Source organism: Rattus norvegicus, chromosome 11 (genome assembly GCF_036323735.1).
Source record: "Rattus norvegicus strain BN/NHsdMcwi chromosome 11, GRCr8, whole genome shotgun sequence".
NCBI classification, from domain to species: Eukaryota; Metazoa; Chordata; class Mammalia; order Rodentia; family Muridae; genus Rattus; species Rattus norvegicus.
Window position 1 is genome coordinate 16,868,857 of NC_086029.1, and position 24,136 is coordinate 16,892,992.

Here is a 24,136-nt window from a genome sequence, read left to right on the forward strand (position 1 = left end):
GTACTCTACCCATGTGTATACTACTCTTAAGTATATGAAGCTTGTGGCATGTTTACCATGCTAACCAGACTCCTATACTAAGATCGGATCATTAGAAAACCATAGGTCACTCTGTCAAATTCGAAGGCTTCTTCGCAGCAGCTCCAGGCATCACAGTGAGTAGACACACATTTTTGCATGACTTCATTTAGTAGTTTGTGCCAAAGAAAGCTAACAGAAGGAAAGATCCTGTGTAGACAGCTGTGCCAAATGGATGTGGCGCCACTGTTACCCAGGAGTGCCAGCCTTTGTAAAAGGGTTCTGGAGACAGCCAAAGGGTGGGCCAGCACAACATAAATAAAGATAATATTTGTGGTTTGACTCCCACACAGCTATTCAAAAAGGCATTATGGATTGGCTTACAATTTGACCTGGTATTTTTAAAATTACTAAGGCATAAATAAAAAACATGACCTAAATGCATAAATAAAGGTCTCTGTCCACCATGTGCTAGAAAAATGTCACAGGGTCTTGGGACAAAAATAAACAGGATTTCTACCATGTGTTAAAACTATTGAATTTTGCCCAATTTAAAATTAGGCAATGCAGAAATATTTACTATTAAAATTAACCTTCTTTTCCCTTTTCTCATTATAGCTAAAGGGCAAAGAAGAAAGTTGAGTAATTATATGTGGTGTTTTTAATTGATTAAAGAAGCCAGTTGAGTTAACTCATTGTAAGAAAGCAGCTTAGCTCTACAGTGCTCTATGAAGCGGTGCTTTGTATACAGAAGATTCAACTCTTTACTCTTATACTGTACACATACTGTTAGAATGTCCTCTTCTAAAAGACTATTTTTAAGTGTGAGTGTGTGTATGTGTGTGTGTGCGTGTGCGCGCGCATGTTTGCGCACGCACACGCGAAAGTGAGAGAGAGAGAGAGAGAGAGAGAGAGAGAGAGAGAGAGAGAGAGAGAAGGAGGGAGGGAGAGAGAGCACCCAGATGAACACAGGTGTCTACATTTGGCAGAAGAGGGTAGGGATGCTTTGGAACTGTACTTGCTGTTAGCTCTGAGCTACCTGACAGTGGTGATGGAAACCAAACTCAAGTCTTTTTAGAAGCAGAAAGCCCATTTAACTGTGGTGCCATTTCTCCAGCCCTACATTTTTATATTTTGCATACAAAAACAGATAAAAATGAAAGAACATATGTCTATGGAGAACTGAATTTTAAACATTTAAGATTTGAGAGTTGCAGAAATGGAGATTTAGCACTCTGATTTTACTGCCCTGTGTTACAATGTACAAGTTAGAATACTTTCTGTTCTCTCTATGTACAGAACTAAAGTATAAAATGTCATTCAAATAATTTTTATTGTGAAGAATTTTTTCAAAACAAAGGTGATGATGAAGATGACAAAGAAGGAGGAGGAAGAAGAGGAGGAAGAGGAGGGAGAAAATGCAGACCAGAACAGAAGACCGTTAAAAACACTATTCACCTGGGGCGGGGAGGCTGCCAGGAGTCTATGGTGGTGACTTTGGCTGAGAGTCCTAGCAGTGGAAATATGGCACCTGAAGAGACATCCTCCTGTACCTGGGCAGGACCCTCAGGGGAGGAATAAGGACACCAACCCACCCACAAAACTTTGCATGCAAACATTGGTCCTGGTCAGTAAGAAGTGCAGGGACAAAGATGAAGCAGAGACTGGGGAATGATCAGCCAATGATGGGCCCTACTTGAGATCCATCCCATAAGCAAGCACCAATATCTGACACCATGAATGTACTCTGTTATGCTTACAGACAGGAGCCTAGCATATCTGTCGTCTGAGATGCTTCACCCAATAGCTGACTGAAACAGATACTATAGAGATATCTGCAGCCAAAACAATCAATGGACCATGGGGACCTTTGTGGAAGAATTGGAGGAATGAATCAGGGCCTTGAAGGGGATAGGAGGAACTCCACAGAAGGACCAACAGAGTCAACTATCCTGGACTCTTAGGGGTGTCTCAGACACTTGAGCACCAACCAAAGACCATTCATGTGTTGGACCTAGACCCCATTGCGCATACATAGCAGATGTACAGCTTAGTCTTCGTGTGGGTGAACAAAATACCTTTAATTTGCTGGGAAACCACCTTGAATGGTCCCCCCCACACACCTCATTTGGAATGGGGGGTTTCCCTAAAACTGAGTTCCACACTACCTGCCCCAATGCTCTGGATTCCTGAATGAAAGACACAGACACAGATTTTATATTTTGATGTGCTTTAAACACCACGATAACTGGAACACTTCTAGCCTCCAAGTGCTTAATCCACCTCCCACCAATAATCCTGAGTGATTTCTTACTAAATTCTATCTACCTTGACTGCCCTGAACCCAGTGGGGCAGCCCTCTGGGCCACACTGTCCTGGTTTCTTTGCATGGCAGCTCTGCCTCCCTGTCCTCCACTCTCCTCAGGCATGGTCTCCTCTTCTCTATCTCCTTCTTCACCCTTTTTCTTTGTCCCAATCCCAGGAATATTAAGAGTCCCTCCTCTGTCTGCCCTGCCCTGCCATTGGCTGTGGTCATCTTTATTTAGTAATTGGAACCAACCGGGGGCATAAGCCCTGAGTGTCTTAAATGCAGACACTCATGTAAGCAGTTTTGGGGGCTAAAATTAACATTACAATACAAGCAGCATTAGGCCGAACCATAATCATACCATTAGCCTATTGAAAAGAAATGTAAGCTTCACATTAGAAAGACAAAAGTCCAAATACAGGCCTTTTCCAAAGGCTGCTAGCATTTTTTATCCTGTTTGTCTGAATCTTAATATTTCCACGTGCATAAAGATAGTAATTTCTGCTTGTATGGAAATAATTTGTGATATCTTGTTACTCGCTGGGTCTACCAAGCTGGTCACTCCAATGTGGATTTCTGACCAGAAAAGTTGTGGTGCAGTTACTTGTTTTGTGTGAAGCCATGTGTAGCATCAGCCCCATCTTTACAGTAATGGGAATCTGGAGCACAGAGTCATAGCAATAGTTCAAGAATACCCACAAACCATCCAGCAAATAGTCCTATTCACGTAGATAATCATAAAAGGAAAGATGAGATTACATAAGAAAACTGGACAGAGTGAAAGCAAATGGAGAATCTAGAGACAGAATTCACATTAGAGGGGCTGAAGTGATGGCTCAGTGGTTAAGAGCACTGACTGCTCTTTCAGAGGTCCTGAGTTCAATTCCCAGCAACCACATGGTGGCTCACAACCATCTGTAATGGGATCTGAGTGTATTCATATACATGAAATAAATAAATACATATTTAAAAAAGAATTCATATTAGAGATGGAGTAAACAGGTTTTTATAATATAAATTCAAGGATTATAAAAGATTATACACTTTTTCACTCCTTAGGGTTTCTGTTCTTCTGATATTAGTTCCCCATATTGCAAGCTCTGAAACCAACCACAGAGTACAGAGGTCTTGGAGGGAGTAGAGTTGGAAATCCTGCTGTGACAGAAGTCCAAACAATCAAAACTGACAAGAAAAATTCATCCTAAATTATCTATATTGACTGAAGCTGGATTTTAAAACACGACTTCCCCACAAGTAAACTTAGAGCCACAACGTCCAAGAGATTTATTTTTGAAAATCTCAGGACGTTAGTGTGAAAACCACCATTTGTGAAGACTTCCCTCTGACGCTGGAGAAAGTTATCCTGTGGCTATTCCTTTTTACTCTTCGTGTTTTTGAGTAACAACCCTGTTGGCACTTCTCCGTTCTCGTGTTTTGAACATGGTGTTACAGTCGTGTGTGCACAGAGTTTTACCGAAGAGTCACGTTCTTTCCCTACATGTTCCTGGGACACAGGGAGGAACCCTATAAAAATATGGAAGCGTTCGTAGAGTTAGAGAGATAAGTTCGTGGGAACAAAGTGATCTTTTTATCTACTCAGCATGAAAACACGTTTGCAAGTTGAACACATCATCTAAGTCCACTTGTGGGATTTCATTCCACTCAGGACTCAGTCATGCTTTCAAACCAATTAAGATGATGGACTGTATGTTTAATAAACTTTCCAATTGTAAAAGAAAATATGTATTATAAAAGAACAAATCTCTACGGCATATTTTTTATTATCTCATAGAAGGCCTGTAAAGCAATGGATGCCAATAAGACACTTGTTTTGCCATAATTCTTTTTGAAGTTGTGTTTATTTAATTCTCGGTTGGAGCCCTGAAGTATTTGTTTCAAGTCTTCTCAATGTGTTGGCAATTTATCAGCAGGGGGAAGCTCATGGAACAGTGAATGTAAACTTCCAGACATTATATTATTAGCACTGTGGTTAGTAGTATTTATGCAGTGCAAAGCATATGCTTATTTCTAAGCTAATATGAACAAGGAGTGTCCCTGCTCTAAGGACAGAGCTATAGGATACTGTTATTTACTAAAACCCTATTTGTACACAATTTGAGCAAAGTCATGGGAATGTTTTCTGATTAATGTTTCTGATTTAAGTGTTCAGTGGTTTGTTATTGAACAGAGGCTCATCCGAGGAAGCCGAGTGGAACTAACAATGTGTGAACCATCCCAATTGGGTAAGTGTTGTTGATAAATTACCAGTTGGTACTTCACATGACATCTGACCCTGCCTTTTATTATCCCAACCCAGGGTAATTTAAAGACTGCAAGGCAGTCTCAGAGTTATCATGGAAGAGAACCATAAAGCGGACTGCCTTAGGCTAACCAGGCACTTTGGGGTTCACCTGACTATGTGTGAGACACCCTCCTCTTCTTACCAGATAATGTGAACTCTAATTCAGAACTTTCGGCTCCATCCTTCCGTAGATATACGATGTCGAAAGTCTCATGTCCTTTAAGCACCCCTTTACCCATCTTTAAAATAGGCGTCACAATATGTTTATTGTTATATCACAGGGCCCATCACAGTGCCTGAGGGAGTAGTAAGAACCAGGTTGATGACAGCCGTTATTGCTATCCATGTCCTTTGGGTATCTACCACGGAAGTTACTTGTGCCCTCATCGTGCTTCTTAGTTTAGAAATAGAAATCCACAGCACTAAATGAAAGAGGGAGCCCCAAACCTTCTTTGTATGACTTAGAGATCATTTCTTCTTCTGACATGAAGTAAGATAGGTAAAATACGACCCCCTGCGAGATGCACACACAACAGTGGAGAATTTCCATCACTGTTTCTCCCACTGTGAAGGCACAAGTCCTGGGCCTGGAGCGGGAAAGTTAAGGAGAGCACACCTCACTTTGGACGGCAGCACCTCCATTCTACCTTTCCAGGAGCTAGATCATACCTACCCTCCAGGCTGCCTTGCAGTCTGCACGTTCCCTTTGTCCAAGCTTCTCCTCTTTCTGCAGCTTGGGGATTCTCCAGCTGTTAAGCAGGGCACCTGTACTAGCCCTGTCTTCCGTTTCACCATTGCCCACTTCTGGCATTCTCTGCTACACTTCATGCACCATTGCAACAATTATTATGCAACAATAAAATGTTAGTTTTAAATTAACAAACTGACCTCTGGAATCAAGAAATCTGAGCCCAAATGCTATATCTAGAATTTATAACACATCATAACACACTCTATTTAAGTAGAGTTAGAGTCTGTCTACGAATGAGGAAGACAGCTTTTTCAATTAAATGTAATGATATATTCACCTAGTTTAATGAGCAGAATGTAACAAACTCTCAGAAAATATTGGGTGTTTTTTTATTATGCCTACTTTTTTTTTAAATCACACTACTTAAGTATTGCTTACTGTATATCACAGAAACAAAGATTCCATAAGTTTATGGTGTATATTTATGCTCTATATCATTACAATAAAAAATAGCATCTGGCATCTTGATCTAGTACGAGACAAAACAGGGTATAGTTTACATTCCAACTATAAATAAAACGTTCTCATGCCCTAGGCACCAAATGCAGCAATAACAACTTACTGCAGTGCATCAATGGAGACCCACTTTTATGCTTTTTAAAAAACTTTGCTGTGTTTTGAGTCATCCGAGAACCCTTTTGAAATGCAGGAAGGACTTTTAGAAAAGTCCATTTTTCAGTTGGGATTCGGATCCTGAGATGCTGTGTGTGTAAGAGGCAGCAAGTGATGCTGACAGGACCGGTGTGTTGTACAGTCTGAGGGAAGAGGCACCATGAGCCTGGCCTCCTAGCTAAGGTCCTTTCTGAACAGAACTCTGTCATCAGAATGATAAATTAAACATGTTTTACTTGATGCTTATTTCTGTCTCACATCTATTTTGCTCTCTCTCCCCCCCTGTATATGTCAGAATGCATTATTATACTTTTCCTCAACACAAGCCTCTAGGAAGGCATGGTATACACGATGATAAATGTTACTTGAACAATAGCCCTTTGTCCTTCTATCAGAAAGTGAGATGTATTTAGAGATGGCTCAGTTCGAGTTGCCAAGTCAATTTGATGACCAAGTGGTGGGGTTTTATTTGACCAACAGATGGCAGTAGCAGTCTCTCTTTTTACCCTGTTAAATACAAAATTGAAACTAAATGGCTTATAAGAGTCTCCAGGAGAGCTCATCCCCCTTTTGTGGATGCTTGAGTCCTTAGCTGATTTTGAGGCATATTTTTTTACCTTTGGCGCACAGGGTCACTCATTTACTAATAAAATGTAGCTATACTTTCAGGAGACATGCTACCTACAAACCCACAGGTGCCTAACTCAAATGGGAGCCTAAAAGACCGTGATAGTCTCATTTCTGATTTGTAGGCCTTAAACTTTTTTCATACATCTGAATATTTTGGTCACACTAAAATTACATTTCATAAAAGCCATTAATGGAAAGTCACACTTTTAAGTGTACATGTTTGCCTGAGTAATCACCTCTTGTCTCAGTCAAGTTTCAATGTACAGACCTGGGCAGTGGTGCACATCTAAGAGGAGCAACTTAGAGAAGTTCTGAGAACACTTGTTTCTATTAGGACATTTTGATATGCTACACTGAAGCCTGCTCAGTCTCCTTTCCCTGCATCTTCTGTGTAATATTTGACAGATATATTTGGATCTGTCACCATATGGTTTCAAATACAAAATGTAGAAAATAGAGAAGACACTCTTTTCATTGTCAAAGTTTCTCAAGAAGGCAGCACATCTATAAATATAACCTTTTATAAGTCCAGAGTACATTAGATAGCTTGTGGTAATAAATAATATATAGACCCTTGATTTAGCAATCTAGAGTTATAAATATTCTTTTACTTTTGTACTTTCAAAATGAAAGACAAAAGAATTAAGGTAATGAAATTTTCAATTGTAAGCTTAGAATTTAAGTTAAATTTAAATTTAAAGTATGATTTTTTAGACTGTTGAAACTAATAGTACATATACAAGTTCATAAATTAAACAATTATAAACATTTATTCATCACACTGTTTTCAATTCAGTTGCTACTGTTTAACCACCATTCACATGTATGATAATCAATCAGCCTTAAGTTTAAAGTCAGGCTGGCGTTGGTGCGTTAATATCCATTTTACCACCTTGTGAGTGATAGACTGAGTCACCGAATGCACGTTGCTACCTCCCTTCTTCATCTGTGCTCTCATCCGTGTGAACTCTGAGCTGGACACCTTTGCACATTCTTGCCCCCCAAATCTGGCTTAATTAACTTGCTGTTTAGGATTTCATATTACATTTAGAAACAGAGTACAGGAGTGCTAATAACATGGGAATTCTTGCTTGGTGTCATGTAGGTATTTAGACATAGATCAGCATGGGAACGCTCTAACCTAAGACTATGAATGAGAGGAGAATATCCATTCAAACCGTTAAATAATCTCCTCAAAAGTGTGACCATGGCAACCAGACTAAGGCGAACAGAGACACATAAATTAGAGAAGAAGAAATAGGAAAACCATCCCCATGATGCTTTTCTTCATTGGTAAAGAGGCCACCATACCAGGTTCCTGATGAAGGTCATGATGTCACAGTCCTGAGAAAGACTGCCAACATAGAGGAACTGACAGAGCAAGAGACATACCTTCAGAACTTTCTAGGGAAGGCAGCAAAGTTACACAGTAAATAATCATGCATTTCCCTAGTTCATCTGCACCTGGAAAGAAAACAAAATATTTTCTTTGTTCAGGAACATTACAGAATACGATTCTGACATAAAACAGTGTTCTGAAATTATACAATGCAATGAAAGAAATCAGAGGACCAATATAGAGAGGCACACAGTGTGTGGTAGAGAGAAACACTGTGCAAAGATTTGGCAGCTTAGCAAAATAAATATGTCTATCACCTGCAAATTGATTTATGGTCTTAATATAGTTCCTACCATAATCTTAGGTTTTTATTTTTTGTAGATGTACACAAGCCTATTTTAAAGTTTGCTTGGAGAGGCATGGGACCTCAAAAGAATAGATAAAACATCATAAGATGGGAAATACATAGTGAAAACCACTCCACCTGATATTAAAATTTTTACAAAATGTACAGGATTGTTTTAGCTATCCTGTTCTGTTTTTGTTTTTGTCTTTTCCATAAGAAGTTGAGAATTGTGCTTGCAGATAGGAGCCTAGCTCCTTGAGAGGCTCCACCCAGTAGCCAATGAAAATAGATGCAAATACCCACAGTCAAACATTAGATGGAGGTCCGGAAGTGTTGTGGAAGCATTAGGGGAAGGATCGAGGGATCCATAAAGGACAGAGACTCCACAGGAAGACCAATGAGTCAACTAACCTGAACCCTTGGGGCCTCCCAGAGACTGAACCATCAACGGAAAGCATGGGCTGGACCTGCCTTCCCTAGCTCCCTCCCCCAGCACATAAGTAGCAGAAGTGCAGCTTGTTCTTCCTGCAGATCTCCCAACTGGAGCAGGAGCTGTCCCTGAATCTGTTTCCTGTCTTTGGTTCCAGTTCCTCTAACTGGATCACCTTGTCTGGCCTCAGTGGGAGAGGATGCTTCTAGCCCTGCAGTGACTTGATGTGCAGAAGGGGTGGTAGTGGTGATACGCACTGGGGGTAGGTCCCCTTCTCAGAGGAGAAAGGAAGGAAGAATAGGGGGATCTGTGTGAGGGGATCTTGGAAGGAGAGTGGGGACTGATATTGGGGTGTAAAACAAATCAATCAATCAATGGATAAATAAATAATTACAAAATTATGGAAAACAATACTACCTGTGATTTTCAGAGAATAGATACACAGGTACATGAAAACAAAATAATTTACAAATATTAACTGATACCTTACAAAATATTTTTAAAAAGTTCACCTTCCATATTTTACACTATTTCTAGAGAAGTGGGAGAGCTGAGTCTCACCACTCCTTTCTTTTGTAGATGGAATAATAATGGATACAAAAAGGTTGAAGCCTCTCTGGCCCCTAAAAGAGATTAGAAACATCTAAAATCTAGAGATAAAGATTTCTTCAAAGGGACAGTGGTGACCAGAATACAAAATAAAAGGCTTGTTCAGCTAAGCAAGGGAAGATTTACTAGTTGACACATGTTGATCCTGTTCACCTCATCCTGTTATGATTCATTATCATCTGTGTTTTCATTTTTACTTGTATTTAACATTAGGATCAAACATTGGAGTGTGAGCTAGGTTTTGACTAGAGAAAGGGAGAGATTTTCAGTCCAGATCAGAATATTTTGGAAGGAAATGCTGTAATGCACACTCAAGTTCACATATTATTTGACATTAGAGACAATAATCTGAGTATGGGTCATCTCTACATAGACTAAAGACTTTTGTATGCATGAGCCACAGTATGGAATGTTGGAATGTTTAATTCCACATTTTATGTCTTTATGCGAAAGGAAACTGAGGCAGAACCTTTTATCTGCATGGTTATTATTTAACATCGATTCAAAAAGGTTGACACTTGGACCATTGAGCATTTCCAGCTTTCAAACACATTTGATGCTTAGTTAATTTCCAAGGTAAGAGCATGCATAAGGATAGCAAAAGAAAACACAGGAAATAACAATTTCCATTTGTGAAAGATGGACATAGCTTTTTGGGTGCATGTTATGTTTATCAAGCCTCAGACACTCAGTTAACAGCACTTACCTCTGTATTAGCATCTCTCTTACATCTACCAGGTAAAATTGCACGGCTTATTAACTAACAAGGAAGCATCCAAATTCTTTTAAAACGTATGTTTATGAAATATGCAAGTTTTCGGCTACTAATGAATTGGGAGTTGAAGGTTCTTGCTTCACTAAAATCTTTCCTGTGCATTTCATTTAAGATGTGAGAATTTCATCATGATGTCAACTTAACAACTATAATGGAAATTAGAGAAAATAAAATTGAGGATAATTATGAGAAAAAGAGATAGCAACAGAGAAGTGATTAGGCTAAGGGGAAATTGCTTATCTTCTGTCATATTTTTTAATTTTTTTCCTTTTGAGGTAGAGAAAGTGCTAGAAAGTAGATAAAATTATAAGTTATTATTCAGTGGCAACTAATAGTGCTTTTACTCTCATTGCACACAAGCCTAATTAACAACCTGCAAGTGTTAAGGTTTTCTTTGAATTCATTAGAAGAAATATAAAAACTAAGCAATTTTAGAAGAGCAGATGTCTTTGCATTCTACAATTCTTTGGTGCTATCTTTGAAAGGAAGGGAGGGAGGAGAAAGAAGCTCCGGCGTCTGAGGAATCACGAGGGGGGAAGAGGGAAGACAGGTAGGTCACCATCCACTCTCAGGCATTAGCTCAGGGAAAGGTGGGGCAATGTGCATTGTTTAAACACATTATAAACAAACAAAGCACAACACTAAAAATGCCTCTGCGTATCAACCACAGAATGAGCAAACTCTGATCTACAATACACAGTATTTACTAACATCTCTCCTTATAACTACAAATAAAGTAGACCTCACTCCTTATCAAGGAATTATCTTTGCAGCAAAGACCATGGCAATAAACAATCAAACAAACCCCACAACCAATGAAAATGGAGACTTATGCAGCCCAATTCAAATTGACGTTTTCTAGGAAACACCCCTGCACCAGAGGAGGAGGTGAAAAGATTGTAAGAGCTAGAGAGCTTTCAGGGAGTTTGCTGTGAGCCTGTAACTTCTAGAAATATCAGAAAGTACACCCATACTGTCTTACTAACATGGCTTTCTAAGCATTTCTGAACAAGAATGATACCAATGAACATGCCAAACGAAACAGAGAAATGCCTCAGCCCTACACAGAGAACTATAGGCACCGAGGGAAGCTATGAATTAGAAAGGTGACCTTCAGCGAGGAAGTAGACACTAGTTAGTTGTAGACACTAGTTAGTTGTCCAGTGATAGTCAGCCCTGAAAGCATCCACAGAGGTAGCATTATACTAACTGTGTAAGTTATCCTTAGGAACATATATGTGTTAAATGAATACATATATGCATAGAACAGCAATTAGTGGAAAAGAGGCCACTTGAGAGAGTGAGGAATGTACATAAATTGTAATCTCAAAGAGTTTTTTTTAAACAGCTTTTGGGGAAAAAAATGAAAGAGTAGTTGAGAGTTCTTTCGTGTTCCTTTCCATGTGCAGGAAGTGCTACTGGATTTAAGGTAGAAAATCTTTACTGAGAGAGCTACGAACACCAAAGGGAAGTTCTAGCACCTCTGCATGAGCCTAGTCACTTTACTTGGGCAGATCATTGCATCGCCCTTACTATGCACATCTAGATAGGTAAATTTGTCCAGAGTGAATGTGTCCAGAACAGTCTAAGTCCAAGGCATTTGGAATCCCAAGGATGAGGCATCTTTAGTTGTACAATGAACCTGCAGACCCATCTACTGGGACTAAAGGTGAAGCACTCTTCATAGCTACTTCTTCCCTAAGAGGAAGATGGCGCCACAGAAGTGTGGGTGGGGTATTTATCCAATTGTAACCTATATGGAGTCAGTTTGTCCCCCAGAAATATCAGGAGCTGACACCAAGAGCTTTCATCATTTAAAGTTTTAAAGTGTGATTTCTTTCTCTGAGAGTCTGGAGCCAGCACGGCAGAGCACAACTCATACCCATTAGCACACATTTGGGAACTCACATCTCTATGACGCTGCTCTACACTGATAAGATTAAAAAGGAAAGAAAAGACAAGGAAATAGCAAGAACTTACCTCGGGAAAATTTACACCGATTTTACTTAGAATCCACATTCTATTTGTTGGAACTTATACCTGTGACTGAGTAATGAACCAACCCTGATCCTTAACTGGTTTGAAATCAGAACATGGTACAGCCTGGAATTGAACATAAAGTCACTAAAGGTTCTCGCATTTCGGCCAGCTGTGCTTGATTTCATGTCCACCTTTTGCTGTCTCTAGGAGGCTATACAGACAGAACCATGTTTTCAGGTGCTGGCCACAGAGATGGTGAGCTTTGTTCTTACTTAAAATAAATGTGTACGCACGCACACACGCGCGCTCACACACACACACACACACACACACACATACACACACACACAGAGAGACAGAGACAGAGACAGAGAGAGACAGAGAGATAGAGAGAGAGAAAAAATTCAATCCTTGAACAAAAACCACGAAAAATAAATCAGTGAATTCCAACAGTCTAAGGGGAAGTATTTGTTGCCTCTGCTTGATTTTTCCTTAGTATATTAGGAATTCTCACCTCTACATTGCTGACATTCAGGGCTAGACAATTTGTGTTATATGTAATCAGTTCTTGAGCATAAACAATATTAAACAGCCTCCCAGACCTTTACCCTAGAAATGACACTTGTAACACACAGAGTAAGCTGCATGCAAACAGTCTTTAGAGATCACCACACAGATCTGAGATCTGCAAGTGTGCCCCATCGATTGAAAACCACTGCACTAGACTTGGCACTGTGGTCATAAGTTCAGGATCATTTTATATCAGACCACAGTATGGAGGTGGACTGGAAGGAAAGGCTAAATATTCCGGGCATGAGCTCAACAACCACCTCACTCTATCTACTGAAGCTCTCAGAACACCCAGATGCCTTAGTTGATGAGACTTTCTGTAAGTCAGTGGTTCTCAAACTTAATTTTGTGACCCTTAATATAGTTCCCTATGTTACAGTGACCACCCAAACCATAAAATTGTCCATGTTGTTAACTCATAACTGCAATTTGTCTGCTGTTATGAATTGTGATGTAAACATCTGCTGTGTTTTTCAATGGTCTTAGGTGAATTCTGTGAAAGGGTCATTGGTTCTGCAAAGAGGTCCTGACTTACAGATGAAGAGCTTGTAAGTCTTTGTACACACCAAATTCACATCCTTATTGTTCTATAGTCTTTTCATTGTATCATGAAAGCCATTTCCCATATTAGGATAATGAAGAATACAGATTGGGAATGTGTCCCACCCTTAGAGTTGTTCAAGTCTAAATATAATAATATACAAAGTAATGGATAAATCTCAATGTAATATCAGAAAATAACTGGTTGTAATTGTATTTGCATTTTTCTGATAGAAAGGAGAATAAATTACTCACTGCTTTTCTAATATCAAGGAAAATATTTTTGTTGTCTAAATAGTGTCTTAGTAATGCCTACTCCTAATCTGAAGGTTAAGTGTAATAATTTTGTATCAGAGTGAACATCACTATGATCATCAGTAACCTGTTTCTGTATTCAGACCCAATAAGTAGAATTTTAAGATGCCCCTTGACTTCTTTTTCCCAGAGTTTGAAATTAAATCATAGGACTCCATAGTACTCTTGTACTGTGTTTTTAATATTTGTGAGAGGGGACAGAAGAAGGGTTAGAAATGGACCAGGACTAACACAGCAGTGCTGACTGTATAAAATCAAAGGGAAGTCCTGACCTTCCACAGAGGCCTCAGAAAATGAGCAGCACATGTGTTTTGTCCTTGAAATCTCTGCTATTTTTTTGATTTATAAGCAGTACACAGAAGAACTCTATAAATTAAAACATATACCCCTGCATCTTAATTTTCATACAGACCATGGCAGTAGATTTATGGTCATTCAAGACCTACTCCATCATAATTAAATCAGACTTGTCAGCTTTTTATAGCTATTCTCGAAGATAAATCCTTATCTCTGAGGTTCCCACAGTGATTATCATCATGGCCTCTTGCTTTAATCATGGACAGGGGATTTTGACAGTGCTGTAATTTCTACCGTCTCTGTGCTTTTCCTTTAGGGTGTCTCTTCATCACTGGACAGCATTATTGAGTGATGTAAAACTATCCAATTTACTTTTGTCTCCTTGGTTTCCCAGAGTTTTATTTGTATTATTTTTTGTCTTCATTTTTATTTTAGCCCATTTCTCTCCTTCATTCTTTCATTTCCCTAGAACAGTTTTTCTTTTTTATGTAAGTTTTATTAATCTCCTCTTTGAAGATTCATACATACACATAGTACATTCTGGTTATCTCATTGTCCATCCTTTCTACCACCGTGACCTTTCTTTCTTTTCTTTTTCTTTTTAAATATTAATGTACTGTTTTGTTACAAAGAGTCTCACAAGATGAGAATATCTTGTGAAAGGAAGCTAGGTTGACAACCTCCACCTACAGAATTGGGGGGCAACGAGGCAACATTAAGTTTGTTCTGCTTGCCCAGAATGGATAGGAAGGTATAAACAGAACCAATCTAAAAATAGCTAATATTACCCAAGCCTGAAAACGGGTCCCAGAAGACCCAGACACCCCTTCGAAAAAGCTTAACAAGGGCATCATAGCAGAGCTCCTAAGCAGACACTTGGCAGTTCAGGATTTTTGTCTTCTGGTTGTTTTCTTTCTACTTAAGACCTGGAGCAGGATGAACAAGGTAGCTCTGGGAAGAGTCCTCCCAGCACCATTGCCCTGTGCTCTGGTCCCCGGTTCCTATCTAGTCCCTGGGGACTTGCTATATTTAATATACTTTGTATAAATACAGAGGAATAGAAAATATAAAATCTGAGAAATTGCGAGAAAGTGAGGGACTTGGGAAAAAGATGGAGCTGCAGGCCTTGCTCAGGCCAAGTTGACCTCTTCTTTGACCCCTTTATTTTCTGGCTTCTCCTCCTTGGTTTTCTCCTCGTCTGTGGCTTTCTTTCTTTTCGAGATCTTTTTTGTTCCCATCCTGTGCTTTGACTCTTTTGGCTGTTTTGAAGTTAGAAGAGTCATTGTGACCACTTTCTCCCTCCTCATCTGACTTTCTCCATCCTCATCATTCATTAGTGTTCTGGTTAGTCATATTGGAAGGGCTGATGTGAAGCTTGAAATCTGGTCCAAAGTATTCAAAGTAGCCATTGTATGGTAGCTCATTAGGGATCTCTGTGTCCAGGACCACAGCTGTTTCCTAAGTCCAACACTAAGCAGCACTACGGATGGTGTAGCCACCTGTTCCCAGCATTAGCATAGACAAGTTGAAGCTCTTCATTAACTGCACACACTTGGTGTGCCCTTTGATGGTTAGATTGAAGCAACCTATCCAACCACCAGACAGGGAGTCCGAACTGCACTGTAGGACCACTGCCCTAGGCTGGAACATCTCCATTACTTTGGAAATGACTGGCTTGAAGATGGCTTCATGGGACTCGTCATCAATGCCCTCTCACAGTGGGTAATTAACAGCATAGAACTTGCCTTGCCAGCCCCAATATCCTGTGGGTCCCCCAGTTCCTGGCAAGAACTCTCTGTCTTTATGAAAGGACATAGTCATGACTCAGTACAGCAGGCCTCTTCCATGCCATCGCCATGGTGAATATCAATGCCAATATACATCACCCTCTGTCGATATTTTAGCAGTTCCACGATGGCCAAGACTATAACATTGACATAACAGAAGCCAGATGCTTCAGACTTCTTTGCATGGTGCAGGCCCCCAGCCCAGTTCACCTCTGTGTGCTGCTTATTGAGTTTCACAGCACTTGCAACAGAGCCACCTGTGGACAACTGACAGAACAAACCATCAAATACTGGACAGTTTTCACCATCTCTGCACCTGCTTACTATATTCAGACATACTATCTGGGTGGATAAAACACAGTAATTTAATGTAGTTATCACTGTGGTACTTCGCCATCTCCTCAGCGTTGGCGTTGTGAGGATGATAGATTTCCATTTTTTGGCAGAGACCATTGTTGAGTAGCAAATTGTGAGTCACGCAGATTCAGTACGGTTTTATTGGGTGCCCTTGTCCATTATAGTTTCCAATGTCCCCTTTGTAGTAGTAACAGACTTTCCTCTTGGTGCCCTGCGTCTGTCATCCTGCTTGCTACCTGGCCCTCCCATCCATTAAAGGACTTCTTATTCTGCTGGAATGGAAGCTTGTTTCTGTATTCCTCGTGTGAAAATAATACATGTCCTATGCATGAACAGACAAAGTGGAGGTTTAGGAAAAGGAAGAACTCCCTCTTGTCATAAATTGCCCTTCATAGTCTCCATCTTTGGATGCTTTCTTCCCTCTGTGTTTGTGTTTTTTCTCATAAGAACACAGTTCATTTTGGATTAGAATTTTAATTTTATGGCATCTGCAAACATTTCTTTTCCAAATGAGATCACATTCACAGGTTCCAGGGGATAGATAGCACTTCAGTCTATCTCTTTAGAGACACAATTTCATATACACTGGATAGTATCTTTTGTTGACAAATCAATAAAACTGTTTGGAAAATAACTTAAGTGTACTTTTTCTTCCACAAATTTCTTATAAACAAATCTGCCCTGAGGTTAAAAAAGGGTAAAGTTTATTTAAGTGCAAACCCTTAACCCTAGTTATTGAGGGAGTTACTTGGGAGGAATTTGAAGAAGAAATGGGAATGGCTGTTGTGATGTTGGTATAATGTTACATATCTGAGATGGAATATAATGAATCCAAGAGAAGTGAAATGGAGCATAAACCCCACAGATGATTCATTTAACACATAAGAAGGTAGATCATTCTACTAGTTAATTAGTAGAAGTAGTAGAAAACAGTCACACACAGGTCCATGAATGATGTGTGAGGAAAAGGATGTTTTTCTATACTCTTGTTGGTAGGGGACAATTGTGTTCATAAATGTCCTAGAATGTCACTTGTAATCAAAAGTCAGTGCTTTTGCCATTTTTCTGGTATTTATTTACAAGGTCCATTTTTAGAATATTAGTTTAAAGTAATAATGTTGGATCTGTACAAATATGTATCCGTGAGAATGCTTAGGAGAACATGTTGTACAGAAAAAGTTGGAAGGACATTAGGAAAACAGGCTAAATAAACAAATCTAGAAAACAAGGAATAATATAACAACACAGAAAGATATGAAGTATATATGTTAAAGAGAGAAAAACTTCTAACCACAAGTCCTTTAATAGCATAACAGTGCTAGAACTGCTTTCCTTGCTCTGGTAAATGTGTCTTTGTTATTATAATCAACATGCTCTATTTAATACTATTCCATAGCCCTTTCTATTTCGTCATAGTTTGAACATTGTTATCTTGTCCCAATTTCCATGAATGATAAAGAAACCTCAATAGTGTCTTAGGAGACAGTGCTTCTCTCTTCCTATGCTCTTCCCTTCCCTTAAGCAGTAGCTCTTCCTTTTAAACAAAAAACGAAAGCAATATATACTTTAGAGAAGGTCAGAAAAGGTCAAAGTGGACGCATGCACAGATTTTATGCACACAGCAGTTTGCTTTCTTCTAGGAATTTGTTCTGTGGGTACTTGCTGTAAATTTAGGGCAGCTTGTTCTACTGGAAGTCTCTTTTCACAAAAGAGAAATTGGAAAGAGAACTTATCACTGTGGCTCTTAACTCTGGGTCAAATGTTATGCTCAGGTAAAATACATCTTTTTCTAATGACATATTTCCAAGAGTTGGTTCTCGAGTAAGAGGATGCTTGTGTCGGGACATAGCCACTGTGTTGCAAAGGTGAACAGTCCATGAGGATGGGGTGCAGAGTGGTTACTGAGATGGAACGCCATGGCCACTCCCAGATCAGTGTCAAAACGCCACCTTGTCACTTCTGCCATTTTCTTCTCATTAGAATCAGCCAGTCCATCCCATGACAATCATGGTGAAATTATGCGTGACCATGAATTCCAGAAGAGTTATTGAGTTCATCAGAAAGACGGGTTTCCTGTTGACCAAAACATGACTAAACAGATAAATGACATTCAAAAGGGAAAGGGGCAGCATTGCTGGCTTAGAAGGTATGCATGTGGAAAGAACTTACGAGGATGTTTTGGAATCTGAATAGGGAACCTGTACAAAAATACAAATGGAGTCACAGTACTGACATGGTGACAAACAGCCCACACGTCCAGATGGTTTTCAGGAGCCCCAAAGAAATAAGAATGCCACTTCAGGCACTGGACTGGAGATAAATGGCGAAGAAATGACTCTGGAGATACCAGAAGGCAAGTGGATCTGTGAGAACAGCTAATGTTATCTGCTCACTTTAGGAGCTGAATAGACACAAACCTGGTGTTTTAGTCCATTTTCTGTTACTGTAGAATATTTGAGGATGGATATTTCATAAAATAGAAGGGCTTATACGACTCAATTCTGGTAGCTAGAGCATCTAAGCAATATGGATGGTCTCTTGTGAGATACCCTACCATGAATATATCACAAATGTCAGAGAAGCAGGAATGAAATGTATATATGGGATGAGGTATCTATATCAAGTCCCTTCTGTCAATGTTAAGGAACTCCTGTTTAGCAAACTGTATCTTGAAAAACTTAAAATACTTTCCATTCCTGATGGGGGGGGCAGAGTAACAAAGGCCAGGGTAGCTCTTTTTATAACACCTACAATTTTAAGAACTAATTATGGAACCTCAAGAGCATTAACATTTGAGAGTAATGATCATAGTCACCTAATTATCTCACCATACACCCATCATCTCCCCATCACAGGAGTGGGGAGACAGAGGGGAGGAAGGACGGGAGGAGAACCAGGTCCTCTAAAAGAACTGAAGAAAGCTTGCTGGACTCAGAGATCAAAGCAACCACAACGGAGCCTACACAGTTTTGAGTCAGTTCCTCTGCATATGTACTATAGTTTGCAGCTTAGTATTTTTATTAAATACTAAAATTCATGAATGTGTAAATGAATGGGTCTTGGATTTTTGTGACTTTCACTTTGGCCTTTTATTTGTCTGTTTGTTTATCTTGTTTGTGTCCAACTTCAATATGTGGTTTTTGTTTTATCTCATTATATTTTACTTGGTGATGTTTCGTTGTTATCTCTTAAAAAATAAAAACATGATTTACATGATAAAAAGAGAGAAGGAAAATCCTCGGAGCAGGCTGCAGCATCAGGTTGAGAAGTCAGCAATAAGCAGGCCAAGGTACTTGAATGGAGCACAGTGAAACATAATTAGCAATTGAATTCAGCAAGGTCTCTCCTAAGCAGAATAATAATAATAATTCCTTTCTTGTTTGATGCAGGAAAAAAGATAATAAGTCAGAGGCCAGGCTAGCTCTTTTTTATAGCCCCTTCTGTTTTAAGAACTAATTGTGGGACCTCAAGAGCAACACTAATTCCCTTTGAGGCTAGTGCTTACAGTCGCCCAGTTATTTCACCATATTTCTGTCTTTCAAAGATTACTGGCACTTCTTAGCATTGATACTTCGAAACCAGAGCCACCATTAGGAAAGCTCATTGATTTAGCTTTGATGGAGGATGGGGGAAAAGGGCAACTCAAATGAAACACAATTGTTTTATAAAACAACAACAACAACAAAAAAAAAACAACTTGTTTTCAGAATCACTAAAAATAGAAAACCTCGGCCCTGCTTTATCTTGACAAACTTGTTTCTGTGTTCTTCATAACGTTCCAGGGAGTAAACTACCAAACAAGTAGAGACCTACTCTCTAAGAAGGACGGTGTAGCTCAAGGAATATGCGGTTTGCTGGTAATAATAAGCGATTCACTAAGTTAAGAGACTAGCTATAAACTCAGCTGCAGATCGTGATATAAATATGAATCTGTACTGCTGTAGACAGAACAGAGGGGAAGATGCTTATAACAAAGCATTCCAAGGGAAAGGCCTGTGCTTTTATGCTGCGGGAACAAATCCTGACTGGCACTGATTAGCAGAGTCTGCTCTCTCTGGCTGGCAAAACGTAAAAGAGTTTTCTTTGCCAGAAATAACAAAATGGACACCCAGGCCGGCATCTGGAAGTGATTCTTATAGAAATGTGGCATTTGCTAAAATTAGAGTAGTAGGTCAATTTCTATTTACCACGTCCGTGCTGCCTGAATGCTAACACAACCTGAGGTAGACTCTCCTTGTTTTTAATTCTGGTCCATCTTGCTGCGGCCCGTGTTGATGCATTTGATAAATATGTATCGAGGACCTCTACTGAGATCTGGGCTGTGGGCCTTGAGTATGTGTATAAAACAGCCTTGCGTTAGAGGGATCGTAGTGTGGAACTAGAACTTAAAGGAGAGGTGGTTTTGGATATGAACGTTGCCCCGTGCTAACCAGCAGCTAGTGATTTGCCCTCCCTATATAGTTCTCTATTTGATTGTATGTGGATCATGAAACCACTGTGGAAACTAGAATTAGGATGGTGCATGATTCGTAAAAAACAAACAAACAAACAAACAAAAAAAACCAAAAAAACAAAATGCTCAACTTAGAGCAAGTGTTCAATAACTTTAACTCTCATTACAGTACATCACTGATACTCCTTAGCTGCGAAATTGGGCCTCATGAGAAGCAACATCTCTGCCTCTCATACCTTCATTGATGCTGATTTTCTGCATCTAAGCAAGATTGTTAGTGCAGTAGTCAAAAAGATAGATTTGGACCTGGCAACAATCAAATCTAACTATATTTTATTACTTCTTGAATGAAAAAATGTTGTGTAATATAAACATATTTGTTGTTACAACATACTTGATCGTGTGTTCCCTCCCCCAACCCTCTCAGATCCTCCCGGCTTTCTTACCCACCCACCTTCAGGCTCTTTTTCTCTGGAAGAAAAGACAAAAATAGAAAAAAAACCAACACAATATAATAATGAAATACAGAAAAACTAGGAAGACAAAAAAAAATCACTCAAGGAAGGCAAAATGAAGCAAAGCCTACCAAAAGTAAAAGACTCAAGGCATGGTGTCTGCTTGGTATAGGGCAAAAACTCCAGGACACCGGGTGTTCCCTGGAGAAATGTTGATATACTCAATGACACTCTACTGGAGAAAAACAATATTTATTCTTCTGCAGCAGGCATCAGTTGCAGATGGCTTCTTGGTTAGATCTAGGGTGAAGAAGGGATGGAAAGCTTGCCTGAGTCACAGAGGGTGGACGGCAAGGAAGCAGCTTCTTCTACACACAACAGCACTGATGCACATTTAATTCACAGAGACCATGACAGCATGAGCAAAACCAGCCAAAACCAGCCAAAATCACAGCATTGAGATGTAGAAGTTGGCAAATGTCCAACCCCAAACCTTAAAATAAAGGAAAGAAAAAGAAAAGCCTTCTGGGGACTGAACTCAGGGCACCAGAATGCCAGAAAATTGCTTGATCCCCACCCACCCCCACCCTGCCTGACTTTGTTATTCACTAGTGGTACATCCTTGAGTGATTTAGTAAACAATTTATTTAACCTCTTCTGCCTCATTTTCCTCACTTGTAAAAGGAGGGATATGATTGCTTGTTCCACAGGGAATTCCTAAGGATCAAATTAGTGTTTGAAAAACAGTTACAAGAAACAGCACTGTATGTGCTAGAGAACATTATTCCAAATTTACCATTTAATCATTGTCTATCCTGTGTCTCTGCTTTGTACCTTATTTCTTAGTATAGATGCTTCTAAAAGGAAGCAATGATTGTGTCTTTTTACATGAAGATTTTAGTACATCTCTTTGAATTGTTACAGACTCTTGTAATCCATGGCAGTGCTTTTAGCAGGAGATATGAAATACTCAAAGGGTGTTAAATGCTTCGGGAAATTTCAATTAATTATTTGTGTCAAGGGAGTTCTACTCATAGAATTACTCTGTGTTCAGTAATCTAATGAATAAGGATGTTATCTGAAGATGGAAAGGTACTACCCAAATACGCCTGCCTCTCAAAGAGTAGCACTTATTATGAAAACTTTTCTGAATTACTTACTAGGAGAGAGCAATTCATTTGTTTCTTGACTCTGGTGGCATATAACATTAGTGACAAAGCCATTAAAATGATTAATGATATTTGTAAAAATCGAACAATGTCTTTGTATGTTTGTGAGAGATGATCACTATCACTCAACTTTATTCATAGTTGATAGATTAAGTCCCTTCAACAATTGTCTCCACCAAAACAAAACCACATACTGAAACTGTGACACAGCGACTCTTCTGAGACTGTAAAATCATGTCCATTTAAGGGACTAAAATATGATCTCAGAAACATGATTTCTCTTCCTGACTATTCCATTGCTGATGGCAGCAAAAGTCTGAAGCCTTAAGAAGTTCCACACAGTGTGTTTATTTCCTGGTGCATTTTTTAATCATTTGCCTCATGAAACTGAAAAGGGACTTGTGCCACCTACTGCTAGTTGGTGTCAAGTATCAAAATTCCTCTGATGTCTGTGCAGCCCTGGGGACAGTGGGCTACTTTAAGTTTATCTCATAGCTGTGAAAGAGCTTTTCAAATGAATGAAAAGGGAAGGTTGTTATGTGCACAGAGTCGTTTGAGTTCCCAAGGAGAAAGCAATTGGTGGGTCACACTAAGAATTGACAGGCTTCCCTCTAGGAATAACAAGTTTCTCAGGTTATAGGAACACTGAGTTTCTCAGGTTTAGAACCCCCTGTGAGATGAGGCATGAGGCAGGTCTGAACTGAGAAGCAAGATGCTGTGGAAGAAGTCCAGCTCTGTGAGTTGGACCCCTAGATACCTGTTTATGAGTAATGGAAAAATACTGGAACTGGAGCAGCACAGGGAGAGTAAGGAGAAGACCAATGCAGGGTGGACGTTCAAAAGCAAGGGACACTCAGTATAGCATAAGATCCAATACAATCGTTATTATTGTAACTGGGTGTGCAATAATAAATACAGTCTTTATTCTCTGCTGACTGAAAATGAATATAGTACAAAGGAGCGTGGAGAGCACTTTTCAACCAAAAATGACAATCTGGGCTATGTGCATATGCGACAACAGTATTTTCAAACTTTGTGAATTGGGCTTAGAATTCACAACCAAAATGCCTACTCATGTAATATTTAGAATTACAGGTAAGATTTGCCTTAACCATCTACAGAAGTAAACAACGGATTTATCATTACTACATAATTATGTCACTTAAAATATTTTATTTGTGCTTAAATGAAGTAGAACTGTGCAAAACTGCCAATACTAAGCACTGCCTACTGTTTAGTCCACTTGACATTAAAGAGTAGCTGTCAGAGTTATCCACAGTGTAATTCTATGTTCAAATATCTGTGTATATATAACAATCAGATATGTGCATGAATGTTTGAAGGCCCAAAATAATGCTAGGGATGTGCTCTAATGTTGTGTTGTTCATTATCAAAACTGTGGGGGAAACTATACAATGTCACATACTCAGCTCATTGTTTGAATTGTCTAAGGAAGACATTTAATTCATGTCCCTTGGATTTTCTCTTAATGATTCATCACCTAATTAGTATGTTATGTTATAGTATAATAATGAATCTTATACTTCCTATTTCGGTCCACTTTTGAGTGCACATTGTATGTTGCTCTATCCAAACCCTTATTTCTGGGAATATTTTTCTTCGAAGAAAAAAATATCTTCAGCTCATTCTGTGATGCTTCCTAATGAAAATATTTATTACGTTTCTCTTGTTATTATCCTATCATAGCTGCATTTTACAGCATAATTTTCTGCCTTTGTTTACTAGAACATGTTACACTGCACTTAATTCCTACTAATGTAAATTCATGAATCTTTGATGGATCAAACTTTACGACCTGAATTGTGGAAAAGATGCATTTTACAGTGGGAAAGCGGAGCCCGCTGGATCACTGAGCAAAACCCGTACTTAAAGAGACTGAAGAGCAAGCCCAGGACTGTGTGGCTCTGCACCAGGGCCTCTGTACATGATGTGGCTCTCACTTTGGTTTTTTTATATGACTCCTGAGTGTGATGATGAGTGGGTCTTTAATTCTTGTGCCTTTTCTCAGACTCTTTTCTTTCTATTGGTTTCTCTTGTCCAACTTTGATGAAATGGATTTTGTTTTACCTTAT

The 24,136-nt window shown here is 39.3% G+C and overlaps 1 pseudogene; it reads right to left on the reverse strand.

The window, feature by feature from the left end:
* Positions 1–14,952: 14,952 nt before the first annotated feature.
* On the reverse strand, positions 14,953–22,279 carry Hdac1-ps4 (Histone deacetylase 1, pseudogene 4; annotated as a pseudogene).
* Positions 22,280–24,136: the final 1,857 nt, after the last annotated feature.